The sequence below is a fragment of the Dasypus novemcinctus genome, chromosome 6 (genome assembly GCF_030445035.2).
Source record: "Dasypus novemcinctus isolate mDasNov1 chromosome 6, mDasNov1.1.hap2, whole genome shotgun sequence".
In the NCBI taxonomy this organism is placed as follows: domain Eukaryota; kingdom Metazoa; phylum Chordata; class Mammalia; order Cingulata; family Dasypodidae; genus Dasypus; species Dasypus novemcinctus.
Genome location: NC_080678.1, coordinates 79,420,682 through 79,437,503, shown reverse-complemented (window position 1 = coordinate 79,437,503; position 16,822 = coordinate 79,420,682). Strand labels below are relative to the sequence as shown.

Genomic DNA, 16,822 nt, shown 5'->3' with positions numbered 1-16,822 from the left:
TCTCCTTTAAATAACCCAGATCTGTTGCCCAGTGGTCTCCAAGCAACACCACTCAAGGCTCGCGAGGATGTCTCACTCTGACGGAGCCATTTATGAAGATGTTGCAGGGACGGTGGGGCTGGGGAGGGGGGTAAGGGAGCAAGGAGGCCTGACGCGCCTCCTCCAGGCTGCCCAGCCCCCCAGAAAGGACTCGTGGCCTCCCCCCTCCCAGCATCCAAGGAGCGGTGGAGACCCCAGGCGTGAAGCCGGGGCGCACGGGAGCTGATGCTGGGCCTCGGAAAGGCCCCTGGCCTGGGCCTGGCCTCCTGGCTTCTCATCTCAGTGCCAACAATAACTGTGTTATCCTGGCCAGGCCACCCATCCTCTCTCAGCTTCAGAGAACCGTAGCGTTGGAAGATCGCTCTGAGGAGGGGTGGGAACGAGGCCCGCTCGCGCTTTTTAGCAGTATCTCTCCAATGACAAGTGCACAGAACCTTTGCCTCAGCAATTCCATTTCTAGGAGTTCAGCCTAGAAATGTGCCTGCACGTGTGCAAACTGAAAAAATGTACAAAGATATTCTTATTTTAGAATAGGGAAAGATTGGAAGTAACCTAAAAGTCTGTCAATAGAGAGAAGATGGGGTTCTCCAAAAAAAGAGAACTGCCACGCAGCTCTTCTCAAATGGGAGGCTGATGGGATATGTGCTAATAGGGATTGAGCGCCAGAGCAGGGAGCAAGGTCCCAAGGTGGACGTGGATAAGTGCTGTCAGTGATGGTGGGATGCTAGAGGCAACCTCAGGGAACATCTCTCTGGAAACAGAGAAGTCTCAGGGACTCCAACTATGAAATCACATCCAACACTTAGACCCAGCAATCCAGCTGCACACACAGAAATATGGAGAGAGGCTGAAAAGAGAGTACGGGGGATAAAAGTCCTCAATAGAACTGGGTTAGCAGTATAATACTATTAGTGTAAATTAACAACACAGCCACAGAGCAATGCCATAGGGTTTTTAAATAAGGATATGTACGGTATTTGAAAATATTTATCCAACACACTACTGGGAAGTGGATGTGGCTCAGGTGACTGAGCTCCCGCCTACCACATGGGAGGTCTGGGTTCCGTTCCCAGTGCCCCCTGGAGAAGATGAGCAAGACAGTGAGCTGGCACGATGGGCTGGCATGGCAAGCTGACACAACAAGATAACGCAACCAAGAGACAACAAGGAAACACAAAGAGAGACACAACAAAGCAGGGAGCAGAGGTGCCTCAAGCAATTGGGTACCTCCCTCCCACCCAGGAGGTCTCGGGTTCAGTTCCCGGTGCCTCCTAGAAAGAGAAGTCCAGCACACAACCAAAGGATGCAGCAAATGCAAACAACGAGGGGGTGGGGAGAAATAAATAAATAAATCTTTAAACACACACACACACACACACTACAGTGGGTGCCTATGAGAAAAAAGAGTGATATTAGAGAAAAATAAAATAGACAAGAAAGGCCTGACATATATTGATGATGATACAATATGCTATAGATTAAGGAAAATCATTTACTCAACTCCGTGCCTCAGGTAAGAAGGAAGGAAGGAGGCAGAGAGCAAGAGTGAGAAGAGGAAATTGCAGAACAGGGACTCTCCTATTCAGGCACTTGAGGGGGTGTACAAAGAGTATATGGAGGGAAACGGACTTTGGCCCAGTGGTTAGGGCGTCCGTCTACCATATGGGAGGTCCGCGGTTCAAACCCCGGGCCTCCTTGACCCGTGTGGAGCTGGCCCATGCGCAGTGCTGATGTGCGCAAGGAGTGCCCTGCCACGCAGGAGTGTCCCCCGCGTAGGGGAGCCCCACGCGCAAGGAGTGCGCCCCGTAAGGAGAGCTGCCCAGCGCGAAAGAAAGTGCAGCCTGCCCAGGAATGGTGCCGCATGCACGGAGAGCTGACACAGCAAGATGACGCAACAAAAAGAGACACAGATTCCCATACCACTAACAACAACAGAAGCGGACAAAGAAGACACAGCAAATAAACACAGAGAACAGAGAACCAGGGTGGGGTGGTAGGAGAGAGAAATAAATAAATAAATCTTTAAAAAAAAAAAAAAAAAGAGTATATGGATATTGCATGCACACACACAGTCATACCACCGCTGAGTGTCTTTGGAAGGACACGTAAACCGGTACCATTAGGAGGAGATGGCTGGAGCCTCAGGCAAGAAGCAAATTTTTCACTGCTGTACCTCTTATGCCCTCAAATTTTATCCATCTGGATTTGTTATCTATTTTAAACTAATTTTTTTTAAAAAACATGTTCAGGGGAGCAGATGTAGCTCAGTGGTTGAGTGCCTGTTTCCCATGTACAAGGCCCCAGGTTCAATCCCTGATATCTCCTAAAAACAACACACCATGTCTATACACAGGGTTAATCTCTGGAAGGCTCACAAGACCCTGGGAAGAGGGCTTATCCCTCGGGAGGAGAGCTGGGGCCCAGCGGGGAGAGGCAGACTTGCTCTCACTATCCTTTTGTACAGCTGGAATTTTTTACCTGTACATTTACGGTGTACTATGGTAATTGAATCGATGGTGATTTTTATTTTGAACGTTTTTCTATAGACACAAAAGTATAGCATAATCAATTCTGTGTACCAATTGTCTGGATACAATTATCAAAATTTTGCCACACTTGCTTCATCTAGACCTTTCTCCTTTCGGTTTTCTGGCTGGAGTATTTTAAAGCCAACCCCAGCCCCCACACCCCTTCATCCCCACCTCCATCGGAACACTGAGGACGTACTAATGCGGGTTAAAGAAGGGAGGCCCTGAGAGACCAGCCAGTGCTTCCTGCCAGCCTGGAGCAATTCTCTGCCCTAAGTCCTCCAGGAGTGGTGGTCAGCCGCCTCTGCTGGACTGCTTCCAGGGACCAGGAACTCACTATGGCTCTTCTCGGGCCCTAGAGCGAGGCTTCTCAGAAGCGACAGCCTGGGGGAGCAGGTGTAGCTAGCTCAGGGCCTGAGCACCTGCAACCCATACATGAGGTCCTGGGTTCAATCCCCGGTACATCCTTTAAAAAAATAAAAGCAGCAGCAACAGGCGCCACCACCCCCCGGGGCCACTCTGCCTGTGGCCATCTCGCAGGCACCAGCAGAGGTCAGGGGCAGCTCAAAGCCCAGGGAAACAGCCCAGCTCATCAGAGGCCATTCCACAGCGAAGCAAACTCAGAAGCGTAAGGGCACACAGTGCCAGTTCACCTAGGCTGGGGGGCGTCTAGCACAGTTGGCCGGAAGGCCCCTTCAGGGACGCCCCCCGCCCCCATCCCAGGCCATCTGAGACAGGCATTCACTGTTGTGACAGTTGGGGGTAAATTTGGCAGGCCCTGGAGGGTTGTTCCCCAGCCTTGGGGGCGGGGGCGGGGGGGGGGGGGTGCACTGCAGATTCCCAGACTCCGCCCAAGCCCTCTGAAGCCAGAATCTCGGGACTGGAGCCTGGGAAAGCTCCCTGGGTGGTTCTGAGACTGGAGCCCAGTGTCTGGGACCTCTGGACTAAGTGACTCCAAGACCTTCTTCTGGCTGCCATGGGTCGAGCCGCCCACCCTTTACCAAGATTCTGGCCTGCTCCCCCCACCCCCAGCCCAGAGTGCAGCGTTCCCACATCCAGCAGGCAGGGGCCCAGGCAATGCCGACTCCTCTGATTCTGAGGGCGGGCCGGCAAGGCTCCGAGGAGCACACAGCCCTCCCCCAGCCCCCCAACCCACGGCACTTCTGGGACTAGAGGCAATGGATTCAGAGGTGGCCCTTTGCCCCCGCACCTGCACTGTACCCCCTCCTTCAAGAAAGGAGGCAGCAAAGGAAGAAGGAGAGACACTGAGCCTTTCTTCCGTGCTGCTGTTTACATGCATTAACTCACTGAAGCCTCATTCCAACCCCACAAGGCAGGACTATTATTATCCTCGTCCTGTAGAAGAGGAAACTGAGGAAACTGAGGCTCCAGGAGCTGAACTCCAACCTGCCAAAAGGCACATGGCGGGCAAGGAGCAGACCTGGGGTTCAAACCAGACAGCCTTACTTCAAAGTTCTCCTTTCTCTACTCATAGCACTTGGCTATCCTCCTGCTCCAGTAACTGAGCAAGGCATCCGATGTCCCCACTGGTCCACCCCACAAGGCACGACTGGCAAGGCTGTGCCCGGAACACCTAGGCGTGCTCTGTGCCCGCACATGTATCACAACACCGGGTGTCAGTTCCAGTCCTCTGGAAAATAGATACTGGGACAGAGTCAGCAGCACAAGACATTTCCTGGGGAAAAGGCCTGTGACAGAATGAGAGAGGGCTGAGTAAGGAGGGCCTTAGACCACACTGCAGGTCTGATGCCTGTGAAAGGAGAGGGGGGAGGTAGGAGGTTGGGTAGGAAGTGCCCAGGCTCTGAGAGGATCACGGCCAGGCCAAGCAAGGGGAGTCCTGGAGCAAAGAGCCCCTGCGGGAGGAGTCCTACATTGGGCGACAGCAGCCCAGGGAGAGTGTGGCCTCTGTGTGAACGTGAGAGCAGCAGCAGATTCGGAAGGTGTCAGCTAACTGCAGCCTGCAGCAAGTTGTCTCCAAGGCAGCTGGGAGCCGCACACTCCATGGCTGACCCTCCCGACGTGACCCCTTGGCTTGTCTGTTCCCTCGACCTCTGGACAATGGCCTTCTGCAGGGCAGGGAATGTCTCTCTCTCTCAAGCCCAAGGCATAGTATATGCTAGGAGCCTAATAAATGCTTGTATAACTGGTCAGGCCACCTCAGCCCTGCAGGACAGCTGCTTCCTCTGTGGGGGGGGGGAGGCGGTTCCAGGCAGATGAAACAAGGAGGAATTTCAGGAAGCAAGTACCTACTGCCCACCAAGCATGCAGCAAGGCTGCTAAGGTGTATTTTGGTTTTCAAGAGGCTTTCTCAAAGTTATCTTTGGGTCTTTACAGCCAACCCGAGAAGCAGGTGCCACCGAGGCTCAGAGTGGTGATGTCACTCATCCAAGGGTGGCCCCTGATGCCCAAACCTGCTGTGCTCTGGCCACCACACCCTAGAGCTAAGGACTCCCCTGGGGGCAAAGGCAGGGAAGGGGGCACCACATTTGGGTTCTGGGGAAAGGAAGCTCCGGGGAATACCTAGCCTGAGGCCCCTCACTCTGCCTTCTCCCCAGTAAGAAAACCAGACAAACCTAATGAAGAATGGCACTGAGAGGCCAGATACTGTCAGGGTCACGACCAGACAGGTAGGGTGGAAAGGGCCCCTGACCAGGCTTCCAGAGACCCAAGTCCTCATCCAGTTCCTACCTCACCAGGACTACACTGGCACAGCAAGCAAACCCCCTGGGCCTCAGCCTCCCTATCTGTAAAATGGGATGAATAGTCGCTGCCTTGCACATAAATACAAGATACTCTTCTCAGACCCCACTTGGCTGTGGGTGGATGGACAAACTGCCCATTCGGTGGCAGCTCAGGGGCACGGTCAGAATGAGCCCCACGGTCCTCCTGGGACAGAATCTCAGGGATAATGGGCTCTCGGCGGCGATTTAACCTAACTCCCCGCCTAACCAAGGATTCCCCCACAGTTCCCCTAGACTTTCCTGGGTGATTCCTAAGGCCTGGGCACTGGGGCTAAACCTCATATTCACCATCTCATCCTTCACAAAACCCCTACAGGATCACTATCCTCACTTTATGGATGAAGAACCAGAGACACACAGAGGAACTGGCCCAACGCCCCACAGGCCTCTGCGACTCTGGAGCCCTTGTGTTTTGCCACTAAATGGCTGCCTGGCTTTAATCCTCTGTGACGGGGAGCTCGCGCCCCCCCAAGGCAGCACCAGGTGTTAGGGCACCCTTCTCACCTTTACCGACACCCACCTCCCAGTCCCCCGCTCTGTCCCCCGCTGCTCCTGCCTCCCTCTCCCAAGGAACGCCAGAGCCTGTATCCCCTCCAGGGAGTGCAGTGCAAATATTTGAGAAATGCCATCCCATCCCCCGCTCCAGACTCCTTTTCCAGGGAAACAGCCCAAGGGCTTTCCAGGGCTGGTGGGAACCTTGAGGACACCTTAACTGTTCTCTGACCCCTAGAAGGTCCCCCACAGTGCAGGAAGCTTTTTCCCAAGGGGCCCAAGAAGAGAATGAATGCCTTCTTTGTCTCCCCCTTAGCCTTCTCCCATACCCCCCAGGAAGCTCCTCTCCCACTCTGACTTCACACCTAGCTGGCACTTTACACTTAGAAACCTGTGGGGATGCAGATGTGGCTCACGTGATTGGGCTCCCGCCTACCATACAGGAGGTGCAGGGTTCAATTCCCGGGGCCTCCTGGTGAAGGTGAGCTGGCCCGCGCAGCGAGCTGGCCCACGCGTAGTGCTGGCCTGAACAAAAAGAGACCCAGAGGAGAGACAATAAGAGACGCAGCAGACCAGGGAGCTGAGGTGGCGCAAGAGATTGAGCACCTCTCTCCCACTCCAGAAGGTCCCAGGGTCAGTTCCCCGTGCTGCCTAAACAGAAGACAAGCAGACACAGAAGAACACACAGCAAATGGACACAGACAATGGGGGAGGGAGTAAATAAATAAATCTAAAAAAAAAGAAAGAAACCTGTGGAAAGTCCCCTTCTGGGGCTCCCACCCATCCCTGGTCAATCGCCCCCCGCGTAAGCTTGAAGGGGGTGCAGCACTGAGCTGCTGTCCTTGGGAGGCATCGCAATGGGTAAAATGCCCCCTGTTCTGTAGAGGGAGGGGCAGAGGCCAGGATGGGGCCGTGGTGGAGGGGGCAGCTAGGGTGGAAAGAAAGGAAGTAAAGACCCCGGGGCAGGGGATCGGGAAAGCCCCAGAGCAGAGTTTAGGAGGTGAGTGTGCTAAACTTGCCCCTCCGGCGGCCTGGGTTTCTCCCCTAAACTCCTGCCTTTCCTTCCAGGTGGCTGGGCATTCTCTCACTTCCTCTCACTACTTCCTCCAGGTCACTCAGGGAGGGCTGCCTCCTGCCTCCTCTCCAAAAGCCACTATAAAAAATCTCCCTGCAAAGTCCCAAGTGGGCCCGAGATCCGCTCCGAGAAGAAAGAACCGTGTGGGGGAAGCAGAGACCCCGCACAGCCCTATGATGCGGTCCTGGGTGCCCCAAAGCCACCTGGCCCCTCCCGCCTCCCTGCGGCAGCCCTGGGGCAAGGAACTTCCTGCCATCAGGCCAAGGAAGACCAAGAGATGCCCAGCCCCAACCTCAACTCAGGTACCAGAGAGGGACTTTCTGTCCCATGGTCTCCCCGCAAGTAAATCACGAAGCTGGGGCCTGAGCCCAGAGCCGACCCAACCCTAGGATGCCCTCAGAAGGGAAAGGCAGAGCTGAGGGAATCTCAAACAGGACGAGCTGGGCCCCTTGTCCTCACTGGCCCAGGACCACCTGATCTGTGGAGCCCCCTCAAGTTTCTCATTGCCCCAAAGGGCTCTGCACCTGGCCTTTGCCCCTCCCTGGGGAGCAAAGTGGTGTCCTGGAGGCAGGGTGAAGGGCCAGGCTTTGGGGTCAAAGGGAGTCCCCTGTAAATACGCATCCTAGCCTCACACCCTTCATCTCTGAAATGGGATAATAATGCCCAATTAGCAAAGTTATTTTGAGGATGATGGCAAATGACATAATATCTGTGGAAGACTTGTCCTGTACCAGGTGCTCAATAAATATTTGTTTTCTCTCTTCCCTCCCTGGACCCCAGGGCCTTTGTCTAACACAAGTGGCTGTACAGAGTCAGGAGTATCCACCCCTCAGTCACTAACTGCCTGAGTAACCTGAAGTCCATTCCTTTCTCTGGGCCTCAGTTTCCCCACTTGTAAAGTGAAAGAGTAGTACTAGCTGACCCTTCACCAACATATACCACATATATTTTCGTAGGGCATGCCACATACAAGAATGTTCCCAGCAGCTTTATTCACAATACCCCAAAACTTGGAAACAACTCAAATGGCCATCAAGGGAAGAATGGATAGACCAGCTGTAGCATAGTTTCATCATGGAGTACTTCCTAGCAATGAAAATGAATGAACTACTGATAAATGCAACTTCAAGGGTAGCTATCACAGCCTTAAGGATGAGTGAAAGAGGTGGATACAAACAAGAATACATCACAAGATCCCATCGTTCATATGAAATCCTAGGGCAAGCAAAACGATTCTGTGACGGTGGAAGTCAGAAGAGCGGTCACCTCTGGGTGAGGGCACAAGGGAACCTCCAGGGTGCTGGGAGTACTCTGTATCTTGACCTGGGCAGGGGTCATGCAGATGTGTACATACGTAAGAGTCCATCAAGCTGTGACCTTCAAATCACTGCGCTTTACTGCCTCATTACTTCTCTCCTTGCCTTCACCCACTAAGTCCCAGCCTGGCTTCTTTCAGTTCCTCAAACTGGCGGAGGCTGTCCCCCTCCTTGGGGCCTTGGGGTCTGCTGGGGCCCCTTCCTAGAATGCTCTTCCTCCAGCTCTTCCTTGCTCATCAGTAGGGTCTTTGCTCAAAGGCCGCCTCCCTGGGGAAGCCTTCCGTAACTGCCCCTCCCCCCACGGACGCAGCCGCTCAGGCCCTGGCTATTGCATCACCCTGTTAGAACACTCAGCACGGTGCCTGTCTTTCTGACACAGTCCTTGTTTTATTTGTTTGTTTATTGTCTGTCTTCCTTCACTAAGATGTGAGCTCCATGAAAGCAGGAACTTGTCTCTCTGCACTGAAATCTTGGCTCCCTGGAGAGTAATGTCTACCACATAGGGAGTACTCAATAAATATTTCTGGGGTGAACAGGCCACCTAGAGAGCCGGTCAGCTTATACCTCTTCAAGGTGGTGAGAGGGAATTCATTTTTCACTTCTTCGGCCCCGAACATTCACGAGAGGCCTGTGCTGCGCCGAGTGCAATCTGGACTCTGGAGGATTCACAATGGGGTAGAGTGGGAGGGCTCGTGCCAGACCTTCCTAGCGGGATGCAGAGAATGGGCACGGGGTGCACGCCCGGGGCTGGGGGATGCCAAGTGAGTGCCTGGCTCGGCCTCCGGGTTTCCAAGATCAGAGTCCACAGCAGGCTCTGGGATGTGCCCACGGCTGCCCAAGCCAGCCGAATGCCTGGGCGGTAGGAAGGCCTGTGCCTTGGCAGCGAGTCACCAACTCTGAAAAGCTGGAGAGCTCAGCCAAGGCCAGCCACTGTGCCCCTCTGTAGGCCCGGCCACCCACTGCCATGGCAACCTGTCCTGCCCAGCCAATGATGCTGCGTGCAGGAGGCACAGCACTGGGGGAGGCAACAGGGCACCTGCCGGCTCTCCTGTCCTGGCAAGGGAGGCACCGCGGCCTGCCTGAGCTGAGCCGGGACAGATGAGCGTTGCTCCTGCACTTGCCCTCTGCACGCGTGCAAGCGTGTGCATGGGTACATCATGCATAACATGTGCAACTGTGCCCAGCGCACTGTGAGCGTCTCTCCTCCAGAGGGGGGTAAAGGAGTGTTCACTCTTAAAAGCTCTCATTTACAGAGCATTCATGACATGGCAGGCACCGTTATAAATGCTTCTCATATATTTCTTCATCCCATTCTCACAGTGACCCTACGAGGCAGGTACTATTCCCACTTTATAGATGAGGAAACTGAGGCCCAGAAAGGTTAAGAAATCTCACAGCTAGTAAACAAGAGAGTCAGGATTAGAGCCCAGGACACCAGGCTCCAAAGCCCTAACATTAATTGCCAGACGCACGGCCTCTCCACGGGGCTGCATCGGCCACTCGGTCAGTTTTCTGAGATCTGCAGAGGAGGCAAGGAAAAAGAACCAGTTTATATCAGGTCCCCAGCTTCAGGTGGCCACGAAACCCCTGCAGTAGATGCTGAGTTTTAAGTCTCCACGAAGCAAGAGGCGTGCAGAGGCTGCCTGGGACAAGGAGGCAGGACAGGGCAGCCTGGCTCCTGCACCTTCCTGCTGCGTCTCCCACTGGGAGCCCGGGAACTTGGGCTGGAATCTGAGGGTCGACTCAGGTGCCCGCCTCCGGAGGCTGCAGCCGTGGAGGCCACCTGCTGGACAAATGGTGGCAGGACAGCCTGGCAGTCCAGGCCCACTGAGAAGCCCGCGGCGTGTGTGCCCGGCAGAAGCAACACAGGCAGTAAACCTGCCGGCCCCCGCGGAGCTTGCAGTCTGGTGGGGAAAGCAGACATCCACTAATCACTGCACAGAGACAGACGAAGTTACAGCAGACAATAAGGGCTCTGGAGGAAAAACATGCGGTCCTGGAAGGGGTATGAGGGGGTTGTCTTTTGAGTGGTGGGGGAAGGCTTCTCCAAGGAAGTCATTTTTAAATTAAGACTTAAAGCCCGAAGATGGGAAGCGGACTTGGCCCAGTGGTTAGGGCATCTGTCCACCACATGGGAGGTCCGCGGTTCAAACCCTGGGCCTCCTTGACCCGTGTGGAGCTGGCCCATGCGCAGTGCTGATGTGCACAAGGAGTGCCCTGCCACGCAGGGGTGTCCCCCACGTAGGGGACCCCCACGCACAAGGAGTGCGCCCTGTAAGGAGAGCCGCCCAGCGCGAAAGAAAGTGCAGCCTGCCCAGGAATGGTGCCGCCCACACGGAGAGCTGATACAACAAGATGACGCAACAAAAAGAAACACAGATTCCCGTGCCGCTGGCAACAACAGACGCAGACAAAGAAGACGACGCAGCAAACAGACACAGAGAACAGACAACTGGAGGGAGGGAAGGGGAGAGAAATAAGTTTAAAAAATAATAAATATTAAAAAAAAAATTTTAAAGGCCGAAGAGACATTTGCCAGGCAAAGAGTATGAGAGACGGGACAGCAAGGACAAGGGTCTTGAGGTGGGAACAAGCATGTGAAATTCCAGGACCCGAAATACTGAGGTGGCTGGAGGGCCATGAGCCAGGAGGAGCGCGGCACGCAGACCAGTGTTCAGGAGCTTGTCCTGTACCCTAAAGTCTCACAGAAAGATTTTAACGAGGGGAGGGACGCGTCAGTCTACCACAGCAGCTCCTGTGTGGCGCTCACAGCAGCCAGGGTGGAGGCAGGGAGGCCCCGTGAAGAGGCAGCTGCGGTTGTCCAAACAGGAGCTGAGGCTTGGACCAGGTGGGTGGCAGAGGCGATAGGGAGGGGTGGATGGATGGATTCTAGAACGGCTTTGGAACTAGAATCAACAGGGCTGGTGTTGGGTTGGGTGTAAGATGTTGGGGGGAGGACGGAATCAGGTCTGGCTTGAGTAACTGGCAGAGGCAGGTACTGGACTACAGTGGGAAATGCAAGGAGAGCTCGAGAGGCCGCTGAGAGAGCCCAAAGACGATGTGCAGGTGGACAGTGGCTGTCGGAGGTCAGAGCTCAGAGGAGCGGTTCAAAGCTTCAAAAGGAGTGAGACCCTCCAGGAAGACTGTGCAGCAGGAAAGAGAGGAGAGCAGGGCAGGCAGAGCCTGGGCAAGGGGTGGTGAAAGGGGCATGGGGGTGGGGGTAGAGCAAGGGTGCTAAGGGGACAAAGAGACTGAGTAGGAGCAGCTGGGAGGGGGAGGGAATTTTGGTGATACAATAACCAAGCGGTAGGGGTACATTTCAAACATGTCCAAGCTGCTGTGAAGTCAGGTGGGGCTAGAGCCAAGTCCAACCCAAACCAGGGCAGATTCCATGGGGAGTGGGCGTAGGAGGTACACAGAACCCAATGGGGCGAAGGGGGACTGAGAGGCAGGGAACGTGGGGAGACGCCATCAACAACTTGGCTGTGATGAGATGTCGCAGCTGGAAGGGAATCGGGGTGGGTGGGAGTAAAGACAGGGGTACCAGGGCCCAGAAGTGTCCTCCAATGGGTATGATTAGGGGAGGGGCCGGGGAGGGAGGAGTGGGAAGACTTGGGTAGGGCCACAGGATCCCGTGGCTTTACAGGGCCTCCTTCTTCCGTTACCTCTCCCTTCACCCCAGATTCTGCGGTCTCCCCTATAATGACCACCTCTTCTTCAGATGAGGGAAACTGAGTCACAGAGGTCACCCCAGGGCTCTGCCACACTGGCCCCTTCCACGGCAGGCAAAGGGCCGGAGTGTGCGTGCCAGGCTGCTTGGTGCTGGCGGAAGCCAAAGGGCAGGTGGAGGTCACGCAGGGCCTTGAGGGGGTCTGGATGCCCTTTCCTCCCACCTGGCAATCCCCCACACCCGGTCCCCTGGGCGCCATGCCAAGTACAGCCCGGGGCACCACCAGGGGAGACGCGTCTGATGGGCTTGGGCCTCATGCTAAACCCAGAGGAGGCCTTTGAGGGGGAAGAAAGAAACTACAAATACAAAAGTAGGTAGAGAGGCCTCGGAAGAGTCTGAAGCTTAACGTTAGCCTCAGACTACCTCTGCCTCCAGGTCGTGACCTTGAGCAGGTGACATCACCTCCCTGAGCCAGGTTCCTCATCCCTGAAGGGGGAACAGTAGGGGTGCCCACCCCAGGGAGTGTCTGAGCACCAAACAAGACGGCTGTGCAGGTGCTATCACGAGCTCTGGAAAAGTCCACCGTGGTTATTGAAAGCCAGGCTCCCCTGGGAGGCGGGCTGGGGGAGAAAAGCCTCTCCCTCTCCTGAGCTCAGGGGCAGCAGCTCCCCTCCCTTCAGGCACCCCTGGAAAGCTGTGACCCCCTCCGCCTCTCTCCTGCCTGCCCCACGCCTACCCCGGCGGCCTCCACCCCTGTCTCCAACGTTTACAGCGCCCCACAGTTTACCCAGCCTGCGCAGCCCCTTCCCAGCCAAGAGGACTAAGCCACCAGGGGAGCCAGCCGGCCCGGGGCGCGATGGGTCAGCTGGGAGGCGACCCGCTGAGCTGACTGCAGAGCCCGGGTAACCCCACTCCCGCCCCGATCTGCCGCTCCAGGAGGGGGCTCACCTCCAGCGCCCCGTTTCTCCGGCCCGCGTGGCGGGAGCCGCAGGGTCTGGGAGCTGCCGGCGGGGAGGCGCGGGGTCGTCAGCGCCGCAGGCACGACCGGCACGACGGCAGCGCGCGCAGGCCCCGGCGGGGGAAGGGCGAGGGCCGCACCCGGGGGGCGCCAGGCCACCCCCGCCGCCCGCGCCGCGCGGGACACTCACCGCCGCCTCCGGCCGCCGCCCTCCGCCCCGCAGCGCGCGCCGCCGCCGGCTCCCGCCGCTCGCCCGCCGCGCCCTCCCCCGGGGCGGCGCCCGCACCCGCCCTCGGGCCCACCGGGCGGGGGCGCTCTCGCCGCCGGGCCGCGTCCTGCCGTCCCCGGGCCCGCCGGGCGCCTCGGCGGTGCCAGGCCCCGGCGCCGCTGCACCCTTTCTCTCCCAGCGGGAAAGCGAGGGCAGAGGCCGGAGGCGCTGCCGAGGGCGCGACTGGGACGCGAAGGCCGTGTCACCGCATTCAGGTGACAGTCAAGCGTCTTTAGAAAACACATTTTATGATGAGAGAAATACTCTTCAGAAATACTCTTTTCAGACTCATTTACTGAACTGTGCACCTAGCGTGCACACATGGTGCTCTGTGCTAGGGGCCAGGGGAGGCGTCTGCCCTCCTGAAGCGCAGAGGCTAACAGGAAGTGGGTAATACGGCCCTGAGTGAGGGGCCAAAGGAATAAGAGGCTGCCGTGAGGGAGAGCTCCCGCTGAAACCTGGGAAAAGCGAGGCTGGCTTCCTGGAGGAGGAGGCCTTAGGCATAAAGGACATTTACATTTAAATGGTGGTGATGAAGGGAGCTTATTGGCCTGGAAATATGTCCAGGTTACAAGAACGGAGCGATGTTCAGAACAGTTCCCACAGTGTGGATCTTCTCAGTAAAAGATGTCTGTGCATCAATTCCTGAGGGGGAGACACGAGAAGGGGGTTCCCCAAAATGTTACATCTGGATTTGGGGATTATAGGAGGTTTTCTTTTCTTCTTTGTATTATATATAGGCTCCAAGTTTTCTACAGTGAACGGGCATTAATTTTGTACTCAGAAAAGCACAATACATAAAATCTAAGAAAAAGGAGATTATATTTCCTCAACAGATGGGACGACAGAGGGGAAAGAAGCTGTCAAAGGCCGTGGACACAGGGCCTGACTCCCACCCACTGGCCTCGGAGCTCCTCCGAGTTCAAGAGAGGCAAGTGCAGGAACAGGGCTGGGAATTACCCCAGATGTGGAAACCGAGGCTCGGTGAGGCTCTGTGGCTTGGTCAAGGGCACGGGCTGTTCAGGGTGGAGCCATGAGGAGGCCCTCCGTGTCCCAGCCCTCTTCCTCCCCTCCCTCACCATGGGACTAACTGGTTTAGACATACACCCCTCCCCTTGCAGGGAGTTTCTTGGCTGGACTTCCCCAGCCAGAAGGATTTTCCCACCAGAGCAGGTCTTTCCACAGTGACACTCCGGCACCTCCAGCCCTGCAGGGGCAGCCCCGGAGCGGGGGCAGGTATGGGCAGAGAAAGAGTCTGTGGTTACAGGTCTTACAAGCACGAAAGCAGGTTCTGCGAGGCCCAGGCTGCAGGCAAGAGGGAAAAGGGAGCTGAGGGATGGCGTGGGAAGTCCAGGGTCTTGGGAGCCAGAGGAAGGCTAAGAAGGAGTTTGGTCTGGGGTCTCCCCAGAGAGGGAAGCCAGAGTCCAGGACTGGAGCCGAGGGGATGTGGGACCTCCTCAGACCTCGTCACCCCTATTTCCTCTGGCTCTGACGCAGCCTCCTTTGTCAGGGGAAGGTTTAGGGGTGGGTTAGTGGGAGAGTGATTGCGGTGTAGGGCTAAACTCGGGGGTCGTGGGATGAGGGGAGGGGCAGGCCAGGCCTTGTGGTTTTTTAACGTTTCGAATCACAGGCACTTTATCGCAGCCTTGGCTTGCCCAGTCTCCACCCCCGGAGGTGTGTGTGGGACAAGCGGGCAAGCAGGCTACAGAGCTACTCCTGGGGCGCTGCGCCTTGTGCCCGGAGTCAAGGGAAAGGGCCAGCAGAACACTCTGCGGTCTCAGCTGCCCCCCCCCCCAGTGATGGGGTGGGGGTCGGGGGTTCTCATCAAAAAGGACGTGGGCTCCTGTTCCTGCTCAGCCCCTTAATACCAACCTGACCCCAAGCAAGTGTTTAAGCAATCCAAGCCTCAGTTTTCCCATCAGTAAAATGGGTATAATTACACCCATTGTTTAGGAAACAATGTGAAGGGAGCTGCTTGAGTTCGTGCACCATGGTGACCGTGACCCTTGTTTCAGGATGAAGAGGAGGCATGTATCTAAAACACTCAGTACAGCCTGGTACAAAATTGGCTACAGCTGGCCTCAGATTTTTCCATCTGTGAAATGGACACACACTTGGTACAACCCCTAACTTGCCCTCAATTCCCAGGTGTCCTTAGAATGAAAAGCACCAAAGGTGGGTGGTGAGTTAGAATGTATTCAAGTTGCCTCCAGTGAAGAGTCTGCACGCTGAGGCCGCTTCCTGCCCCGTTGGGTCTTTGGTTAATCATATTAGCTCTCCTAGGCTTCCCTGCAGCCGTATGTGCATCTCCCCCAAGCTGCCTTTGAAGTCCGGGGTCCTTTGATGTGACTGGGGAGCCCAGCACCCTGGGGAAGCCCGGAGCCCTGGAAGCGGTCAACAGGGCTGGGGAATTTGGAGAGTATGTCCTTCCACTTGAGTTGCCTTAAAGGCGGCTTTGGAGTCCCAGTCCCAGCACTGCTATTAACAAACTGTGCCGTCGGGCAAATCACTCAGCCTCTCCGAGCCTCATACCTCTCATCTTAAGAAAGAAGCCACACCAGTCTCGAAGCCAAACTCAGCATGTAAATGCAATGCCTTCCCCCCAGCGTGGGACATGACACCCGGGGATGAGCCTCCCCGGCAACGAGGGACCACTATCAACTACCAACTGATGATGCAACTGGAAAATGACCTTATACGGAAGGTTCAATGCGGATCAGCAGAATATCCATGTCTACATAAAATACCATGACTTTAAAATGCTGTTTGACCTAAAGTAAGGGGGAAATGGAAAGGAGAAATGAGTTTATATGGCTACGAGTTTCTAAAAAAGAGTCTGGAGGCTGGCAGAAGGTTTGCCCTCATGCACAACTGAGCAGAGTCAGAGAGACAGATAAAGCAGATACAACCCCCAGATATTGGTTCCTTTGAGGGCTAAAGAGACCCATGGGAGTTATGGTCATGGCCGATGGGGTTAACTACCAGGGCAGATGGCCCCTCTTTGGAAATGGTGTTTATGTGTGATGAATCTGGACTCAGATGGGATCTCCCTTCATAAGACTTTCATGCTAATGTGCTGGAGGTGCAGTTAATGTTGGGGTTTAAGATATATTTAGGGGATTTGAATCTCTGGACTGACAATGTGATAGCCAGATCCTGAGCCTCAACAGACTCCAGCACCTACAATCTGATTTATTGGACTTACCACACTCAGCTAAGATGGAGGTGAAGAAGGACAACCACCACACCATGGAGCCTAGAGTGATTACAACTGAAAATGGGAGGATTGCATCCAGCATCCAGGTGGAATCTGAGCCTCCTCTTGACATAAAGGTGCAATGGACACAACCAATCCAGTGTCCACATAGAAGAGGTGGCATTGGATTGGGAAAAGTGGACATAATGGACAAAGGGTATGGGGAAAGGCAGGAAGAGATGAGAGGTGGAGGCATCTTCGGGACATGGAGCTGCCCTGGATGGTGCTTCAGAGGTAATCACCGGACATTGTAAATCCTCACAGGGCCTACATGATGGAATAGAGGAGAGTATGGGCCATGATGTGAATGTATATGAGGTGCAGAGGTGCCCAAAGATGTACTTACCAAATCCAATGGATGTGTCATGATGATGGGAACGAGTGTTGTTGGGGGGGGGGGAGAGGGGGGGTGGGGGGGTGGGGTTGAATGGGACCTCACATATATATTTTTAATGTAA

The 16,822-nt window shown here is 55.4% G+C and overlaps 1 protein-coding gene across 2 annotated transcripts in view; it reads right to left on the bottom strand.

The window, feature by feature from the left end:
• Positions 1 to 13,028, bottom strand: part of PALD1 (phosphatase domain containing paladin 1) — a 103,175-nt gene extending 90,147 nt beyond the window's left edge. Inside the window, exon 1 of one of the 2 annotated variants that reach the window (XM_058298971.2) lies at positions 12,831 to 13,028. The gene's annotated coding sequence lies outside the window, so the exon portion shown is untranslated. The remainder of the gene's footprint in view (positions 1 to 12,830) is intronic. The other variant, XM_058298968.2, reaches the window with a different exon arrangement.
• Positions 13,029 to 16,822: the final 3,794 nt, after the last annotated feature.